The following is a 9197-nucleotide window of genomic DNA, read 5'->3' as shown; positions in this document are numbered from 1 at the left end:
AAATGTGTTCCTGAGGTAGGAGCAGAGCCCCACTCTCTTTGCTCCCAGCCATGTACCTTAAACTCTACATTCTCTCCTCCTGCACCTGAACAAAGTGAAGTGTTAAAAGCTTAACCAGCAGGGTTTTTTCCCCCCTGTGACTGTTAAATTAGCTTGAAGGAAAGATGAAAACTGGATTAGTGAAGTATCCAAAATGGAGTTCTCATAATGACGTAGTCATAAACAATGTCACTTTTCAACCACTAGGCAAACTGCACAATCGTTTCCTTTGAAAATAAGTCTATTGTGCAGATTTGTTTCAGTCCCATGCTGAAGGAAGTGCTTCTTGCCCTAGGATGAGGGTTCACTGGGTTAGGAGCCTATTACCTTAGTAGTGTGTTAGAGCTCAGCTCTACTTATCCTTGTACCTATTTCTCACACAATAGCTGAGAGACCTTACTTACTAAATGTATTGCTTCCATATTCAAGCTTTATGAATATAATGAACAATTTAGAATGCCAGGCTAGCTTTTTTTAGCTTTAGCTTTAAGTCAGATTTGTAAATTGATTGACAGATTCTTGGGATTGATTGATCTATCAGGATAAGCAGAGGAAGCAATTTTTGTTTTAAGTGCATTTGTGAATGATATTTGTTCTACTAGTCATCACAATACAGGATGTTTTGCTTGATTCACTGTCATATACAACTACTGTATTTGTAACTCTGGGCCTCAACTTTGCTCAGCTAGGAATCAAACAAAGTTTGTGCAAAAAACACACATTAGTGATGCACTTCAAAATCTGTTTCCACCTGAAGATAAAAATGTGAGCCAGTGTTTGCATTTTTGCCTCCAAAATATGACAAATTACATAATATTTTCCTGTCTTTTTTTCATATATTTTAGTGGCATGTTAAAAGAAAACAGACTTACAGAATGTAAGAACACTTACCCACTGACGCTGTTGCATTATTTTTCCTTATTTTCCATACATATAAAAATATGCAGCTGTAAGAGGTGCACATGCCAGAAATATGCTTATTTAGTAGGTACAAAGTGTGGTGTGGGTGTAGGGTCAGATTCATTAAAAAGATGAGGGATAGATAATATTTCATTGTAAGCTATGCTGTGAGATAAGGCAGCACTTCCATACATGTAAACAAAGTCATTAAAAGAGCCATTGAAGAAAAATGCCTCTGGGCCAAATCTTTGAGAGGAAAAAACCAGCCACTGAGATTGGGTGCGGACAAGCCTCTTCCTCCCAGACTTTGAGCTTTTACTAATGCTATGCTATGGGTTTATAGGACACTAAACTATGCAAGTGAGAAGTCATTTTTGTGCAGCTGGATGAACCCTGGATGTAGTGGAAATTATAATACTCCACAGGCTTTCCAGTCACCCCTATACCTCCATTAGACCCAGAAAGGCCTGCCAGCATGGTGGGCCCAATGGCTTTACTGCCCCATACTTGTATAGCAAAGCAGCAGTCACGAGAAGCTTTGGCAACATCATTCACTCAACCTGGGGACATATTCTGGGTTTGTTTTTGCAGATCTGTTGTTCTCTATTCTACATCTGCTTTATCTCAGCCATTTCCACTGCTCCTGCACCTCTCCCTCACAGAAACTTCTTGGTACCATGTGAGTATAGGCTGCAGGATCAGACCCAAAGGGTGGGAAACTCATTCCCCATTAACCCGATATCCACGTTAGAATGGGAATTAGGCACTGTGACATAAGCCAGGACTGAATTTTCCGTCAGCAGAAATGAGCCAGGGTACAATCTGAATGAGCTGTGAATGGTCGAAGAGTGTTTATGGAGCCTGATCTAAAGCCCATTGAGGTCAATAGGAGTCTTTCCAATAGCTTTTAATGAGCACTGATTCAGGTCTATAAAGACTGTGCCATAATAAGTATGGGGCAACGGGGTTAAAGAGAAATGGTCCCATTTAAGCTGCCATTATGTTTATAAGAAGTGTATGCTGAACTGGAGCTGCCTAGCTTGAGCCTGGATGTTCACGTTAGGTGTGCAAGGATGGAGGACCCAATTTCTCAACTACAAGCTGAAATTATGCGAGCCTGCACCTTAGCTGGGCTAGTCCCAGCTTTATTTTTTTGCACTTTGGAACTGAGTCATCAAAGATTCAAATACAGTAATGAGTCAAAACACTCCATAATGCAATAGTATTGTTTGTTCCTTAGCTATTGCATCTGCTGCTTTTTAGCAGCCCATCTTATTAGGAAATTGTTCCCAGACACCAGCCACAGGAAAAACAGGTTTCTTGTAAACAGCCATGTGTCAATCAGGAGCATGTAGTTGCACTACACACCAAAATGTCAGGTTTACAAGAATAAGCAGCTGCAAATTCTAACCGTTTGAGTGCCTAACCCTATAATTTTTGTGTTGAGCCTTTTTAAGATTTATGCACAGAGGGAAACTGTTAGGTAGCAAGCCAGGATAAGTGAAGTCCATTCCAAAATCTGTCAGACGTTTTTACTGATTATAAATATAAAGAGAATAAAAATCAAGCCTAAATTGGTGCCTAAATATAGACTTAAGTGCGTAACTTTAGGCAACTGGAAAATTTTGACTTTTTGTCTAGTGGACTCTAGTACAATCAGTGGCTATTGTTTTGCTTCTGTGTACATTGGGTGGGGGTGGGGGTAAGCATGGCCTCTTTTCATAACGATGGCCTGAAATTTGTGCACTCTCTTGTGCATGCAGGGGTAAAACCTCTCTAGGTTCTTAGGCCAGGTCCATCATTGTGGCATGTAAGGGAAGAAAGAACCCAGAGAACTACAGACCAGTCAGCCTCACTTCAGTCCCTGGCAAAATTATGGAGCAGGTCCTCAAGGAATCCATTTTGAAGCACTTGGAGGAGAGGAATGTGGTCAAGAAAAGTCAATGTGGATTCACCAAGGGCAAGTTGCCTGACCAATCTGATGGCCTTCTATGATGAGATAACTGGATATGGGGAAAGCAGTGGATGTGATATATCTTGACTTTAGGAAAACTTTTGATACGTCCCCCACAGTATTCTTGCCAGCAAGTTAAAGAAGTATGGATTGGATGAACGGACTATAAAGTGGATAGAAAGCTGGCTAGATTGTCAGGCTCAAGAGGTAGTGATCAACTGCTCGCTGTTTAGTTGGCAGCCATTATCAAGCAGAGTGCCCCAGGGGTCAATCCTGGGGCCAGTTTTGTTCAACTTCTTTATTAATGAGCTGGATGGTGGGAGGCACTGCACCCTCAGCAAGTTTGCAGATGACACGAAGCTGGGAGGAGAGGTAGATATGCTGCAGGGTAGGGATAGGGTCCAGAGTGACCTAGACAAATTGGAGCATTGGGCCAAAAGAAATCTGATGAGGTTCAACAAGGACAAGTGCAGAGTCCTGCACTTAGGAAGGAAGAATCCCATGCTCCACTACAGGCTGGGGATTGACTGGCTAAGCAGCAGTTCTGCAGAAAAGGACCTGGGGATTAGAATGGATGAGAAGCTGGATATGAATCAGCAGTGTGCCTTTGTTGCCAAGAAGGCCAACGGCATATTGAGATGTATTAGTAGGAGCATTGCCAGCAGATTAAAGGAAGTGATTATTTCCCCTGTATTCGGCACTGGTGAGGCTACACCTGGAGTATTGCATCCAGTTTTGGTCCCCACACTACAGAAGGAATGTGGCCAAATTGGAGAGAGTCCTGCCGAAGAGAACGAAAATTATTAGGGGGCTGGGGCACATGACTTACAAGGAGAGGCTGAAAGAACTGGGGTTATTTAGTCTGCAGAAGAGAAGAGTGAGTGGGGATTTGATAGCAGCCTTCAACTACCTGAAGGAGGGGGGTTCCAAAGTGGATGGAGCTAGGCTGTTCCCAGTGGTGGCAGATGACAGAATAAGAAACAATGGTCTCAAGTTGCAGTGGGGGAGGTCTAGGTTGGATATTAGGAAACACTATTTCACTAGGAGAGTGGTGAAGCACTGGAATGGGTTACCTAGGGAGGTGGTGGAATCTCCATCCTTAGAGGTTAAGGCCTGGCTTGACAAAGCCCTGGCTGAGATGATTTAGTTGATGTTCGGTCCTGCTTTGAGCGGGGGATTGGACTAGATGACCTCATGAGATCTCTTCCAACTCTAATATTCTATGAGATGTTTTTGCCTGAAAAGAATGCTCTGCAGATGTTTTGCACGTCCAAAGTTGCATGCCCACAAATGTAGGCCACTATTTAAAAACACATTACTCTTATAATCACTAGCAGATTTGAGTCTAGACTGTTTACTTTAACATCATCTCTTTAAAGTGACAGGTTTAGAAAAATATTCTTCTTCTCTCCACCTCTATGCCCTACTGTAGATTGTCATTATCTTGCTCCTCAGCCCTGTTTCACTGAAATACCTAAACCTGTTTCACTGCTTCTTCAGTGCCTGATGCATTTCTTTAAACTGGCAGATTAAAGGGCTGACACTTTTGGCTGGCAGATTCAGACCAGGACCAGCTAGCACACTCCAGGTTGAGGTCACCAGTAGCAGCCTCACTATCAAACACTGCTGAAGCAGTTATATGAATTTAGTAGGCAGACGGAAGGATGAGCCAGACACAAGCCTGCCTGCACAGAGTGGCTAAGTGATGCTCCCCCAATATTCATATGGACCCGCAAAGATGCTGGCCCATAGCAGGATCTCTAGTGAATAACTTCGCCCAGTTTTACTAACACAGGGAGCCCTTGAACAGACACTTAATTTGGGAGTGGCAGGGGAGGGAAGTAAATGTGTTTTCTTTGCCCTTGCCTGGGACATCAATCATAAGATGGAAAGTGATTGCGCAGGCACTGAAATTGGAATTCACATAAGTTCAGGGTTAAACTGCAAAATAAACTAGGTAAGAGAGTCATAGTTTAAGAGGCATTAAAACACCAGTAACAAACCAACTGCTCTGTTAAACAACAAAAACCTCTAACTCTGCAGGCTTACAATGAAACTCACATTGACTGGGAGTTTGCCAGAAAACAGATCAATTAAAAAAATAAATGAATTGTCTTCTTTACCGTCAATTTTTTTGCGCAACCTATGGGAAATATGTACTCAAGTTTTCCCTTTATTTTCCTCTAACTACAGGCAACAGCAGGTCATGCATTCATTGTGTCATTCCCGAGATGTAATAGGGTATGTGAATGCAGCATACCTCTCCAACATGATGTGTGGCTGTCCTGCAGTTCTCCTGCCAAAGACATTATTCTCCAGGCTGATAAGATGATTTGGTCTTCCAGCCAAATCAAAAGCCATCTTGTTCCAGGGCAAATTAAGTCCAAACCAAAAAAGAAAAAAAATGTTGCCCTCTTTGGGCCACTGTCTCTAGATTCTGTGCCGCTATTAAGTCCTTCCTGCTTGTTTGTAGGGGAGGGCTCAAACTCTCGTCGTACCAGGAGGTTAAGTCATCTTTAGTTCTCCTTCCTTTTCTTGATCTCCCCCCCCCCAACAGTTGTTACAGATGGCACTGGAGAGGCAATGGGAAAACCCAACCCTACTTCAGGCTCTGGGCCTTGGACCGTAGGCTTTGCAGTAGCTGTCCACCCTCAGCTCCACACTGCCCTGCTTCATGATTCCTAGGGCTACTTCCTACTGCTCTCTCCGCTCTCTGTTTAGGCCTTCTCCCTAGCCTCTTCCAGCAGTCCTCCACCAAACCACTCATGGAATCCTTCCTAGTGCCCTCCCCACAAGGAACCTCACCAGCTCAGGACCTATCCTGTAGAGGGTTAGCCTGGCCTGTTCTACTACAAGCCTTCCCTTTACGTACAGGAAGCTCTTACATCTGCTTCCCCCACTGTCCAATAGGTCTTGCTCATTCTCAGTCCTTTGAGCCTTAGATCACAATCACATGATCTGGGAGGTGGGGACTGTGGCTGACCTCTTCTTAAAGGCCTAACTCACCCTGTGACAAAGTGTATTTTACAAAATCAAATAGATCTACTCAAAGATACATTCACAGAAAGGAGGAGTATGTCTGCAGACCTCCAGGCCTGGATGAGTTCCATTGGCATTCTCTATATGATCATAGAAGATTAGGTTTGGAAGAGACATCAGGAGGTTCATCTAGTCCAACCTCCTGCTCATGATGGGTCAGTGGTTATCACATGTGGCACATGGAGCTATGAGTAAGGCTAAGCTTTTGTCACAGATATGTTTAGTCACATTAATTTTTCTTTTTTGGCTTTGACTTCTATTAAAAATCGATGATAAAATGGGGATCTGTGGGGTCCCCACACCACCTGAAGCTGGGCAGCTGCACAAGGGCTAGGAGCTGCCTGCAGCAGCTAGGGGCTGTGGGGTACCCCTGTTGCCTACAGCTTAGGGAGTCCCCCCACTGCCCATGGGAGCCGGGAGCTGCATGGTGCCCCTGCTACCTGTAGCTCTGGGGACGTATGGCGGCCTGGAGCTCATGGGTTTCTCCACCACTGGCAGCTCTGGGGGCCCCCAATGCCTACAGGGGCCAGAGGCTTGGGGGTTAGCTATGGGTGCTGGTAGCCATATAGTGCTGGCTTCTCCTCCTTGTTTGTAGCTGTTTTAATGCAGTTTAGCAGCTAAAAATATATTTGATATGTCCATGTAAACAATTACTTTAATTGCCAGATGTGCAGGATGAGTTTATGAATGGGAATGAAGGTGCAATAAGTGGACTTAAATAAACCCAAAAGATGAAATAAAATAAAGCTGGAAGGAAATGAGAAAGTTGAAACAAAACACTTTGTTTTCATTTGAATTGTTTTAAAAAAATCCATCTAAAATTTTCATCAAAACCAACATGTTCCCAAGAAACATTTTAATTTGGACAAAACAGCTTTTTCTGTCAGAAAATGGTTCCTTTGAAAATTGCCTGATCAGCTTTAAAATGGCCAGAAAAAGGCACGAGAGAAGGTTGCGGAGACCAAAACAGCAGCATCAAGCAGCTGTAAACCTCAGTTGTGAGTTGTCGCCACAGTGAATGGAAAACAGTAGGAAATCTGCATTTGGATTAGATGATCTGCTATGGTCAGGCTGTGCCTCCTACTTTGTTGGAGAAAACCTAAGGATAATACCATGTGGCATTGTCAACACATGGTGATTGTCTTGTCTCCCTGGACAATGTGTACAGTGAATTGCAGAATCACAAGACAGAAGCTCAGAAAAATCAAGTCATCTATACAACCTGTACAGTACTGGAACAAATGGGTGAACAAACTTGAAAGGACTCTTAGCTGCAAGCAGAACAATAGTTGCTGGTTAAGGTGACCAGACAGCAAGTATGAAAAATTGGGACAGGGGATGGAGGGTAATAGGAGTCTATTTAAGAAAAAGACCCCAAAATGGGGACTGTCCCTATAAAATCGGGACATCTGCTCACCCTATTGCTGGTCAACAGGATCCATTAGCTGTTAAAGAGATTCTGAAATTCCCATCACATCCTCTTACTGCAAAAAGGAGAAAATGCAATGACCAGTGTAAAAAAAAAAAAAAATCAGTGTTCTCCTCCCCTACAAAGCTGTACGAACACTTGCAGACAGTTCTCTAGCTCAATAGGTGCATACACAAACCATTCACTTTATGCTATGATATAAAATTGTAGTAAATAATATAGAAGCTAGTAATCCTAACTTGAACCCTCCGACTAATATTTGCACCCAGGCTTATTTATGGAAGCATCTTGCTAAGGTGTTCATGTCTTTTGTTTTTTAAAAATAGTTTTCACACAGTAATACGTTACTGCCCTCTGCTGGAATATTTTATAATTAAATCCAGGCACAGGAGAAAAGGAAACTACACAGGAAATGTTTTTGTTTTTTCAAAACTGAGTGGTACAGTGTTTGGAAATGAAATTCTGTGAAGTACTGCACTGTAGGGACTATCAGAATCAGCCAATCATAGCTAAAACATAGCACGCTTCTGGACACCCCTCCCCTCTCCCAAAATAATCTGCTATTGAAGTAGTAAAGAGTTGGCCAGGACTCCAAAGTAAAGCAATCAGCAGCCAAATTTCAGAGACATTTTGGGAGAGGAAAGAAGCAGATTGTTACTGATGGGGCATCTCCAGCTGGAAAACCAGATCTATCAAAGAGTTCAAGCAACAGAATACAGGTGAGATCTGTGTGCACAGCCTGATTTAAGACTGGGCAAGACCTTTGAGACTGTAGGCATTGCTGGGGAAAAAATCTGAATTGTGTTTGTTAACTATTCCTTGCTCTCTGCCCTGAATGCTCTAAATTTGCAGTGCTCTTTGGCTCCATTTCACTCGTGTTCTGGATGCAAAGAGGCAGATTTAGCAGTTGAGCCAGGTTCATGGCTGCTTTGGGTTGCTGAAAAATCCTGTTGTTATTGGGGTTACTGTGTACACCAGACCCCTGCGGTTCCAGTAGCGCATGTGGTGCACCGCATCGCAGCAGCAAGTACCTTAGGTGCTGCAGCTAGGCCTTGTAGCAATAGCCCTACTGGGTCCCAGTAACCCCTCAGACACATGATAAAGGGAAAGTTTTTAGTAGGGCTGGCAGGAAAGGGGGAAGGCTGCAAATACCTCAGCTACAATGGCGTAAGCAGTTACAATTCAAAGTGAGCACTTGCTGTTCCTGTTTGGGTCACTGGGGCAGTTCAGTCAGGGCTCTTCAGGCCTAGTGCTTGCGGTGCCCTCATCAGTTCAGTCTCCACTCCAGCAAATACACTTTTGTGGGTTTCCAAGCCAGGCTCAGTGACCCTCTTTGGGCCCCTCTGCACTGGCTCCCCGTGCAGCTGCCCCACGTATGTCCCACACAGCCCTGCACCTACCTATGATGGCTGGCAGCTTTGCCCACGTGTGGCACTGTCCTCAGTTCCTGGGGGTTCTCTCCAGCTCCCTGGTGCCATGTGGCTCCTGCTCTCAAACAGAGCCTGGCCACTTCCTGACTCAGGACCTTTCCCCTTGCCAGGCTAGGGGGAAAGGAAATGCAATGGGGAAGGGGCTGACAGAAGTTGTCTTCCCCTCCTTTGCAAACCCATCACACTGCCCTCCTCACTGAAAAAGGATATGTCCTCGAATCCAGCACTAGTGCACGTGGAAGTCTTGCTGCCAGCAGGGGCTTGGCACTTGCTTTGCAGCCTCAGGTTTTCCCTTATACCTGAGTGCATTTATAGGTTCATTTCCAGTCTGCAGGACTGGAACCACCCCCTCCTCCCCCAGCAGTTCTGTCACATCACCGGAGTCAGTTCCCCCTTATAAACATAT

Source organism: Chelonoidis abingdonii, chromosome 3 (assembly GCF_003597395.2).
Source record: "Chelonoidis abingdonii isolate Lonesome George chromosome 3, CheloAbing_2.0, whole genome shotgun sequence".
In the NCBI taxonomy this organism is placed as follows: Eukaryota; Metazoa; Chordata; order Testudines; family Testudinidae; genus Chelonoidis; species Chelonoidis abingdonii.
Note: the sequence above shows the minus strand (reverse complement) of the source record.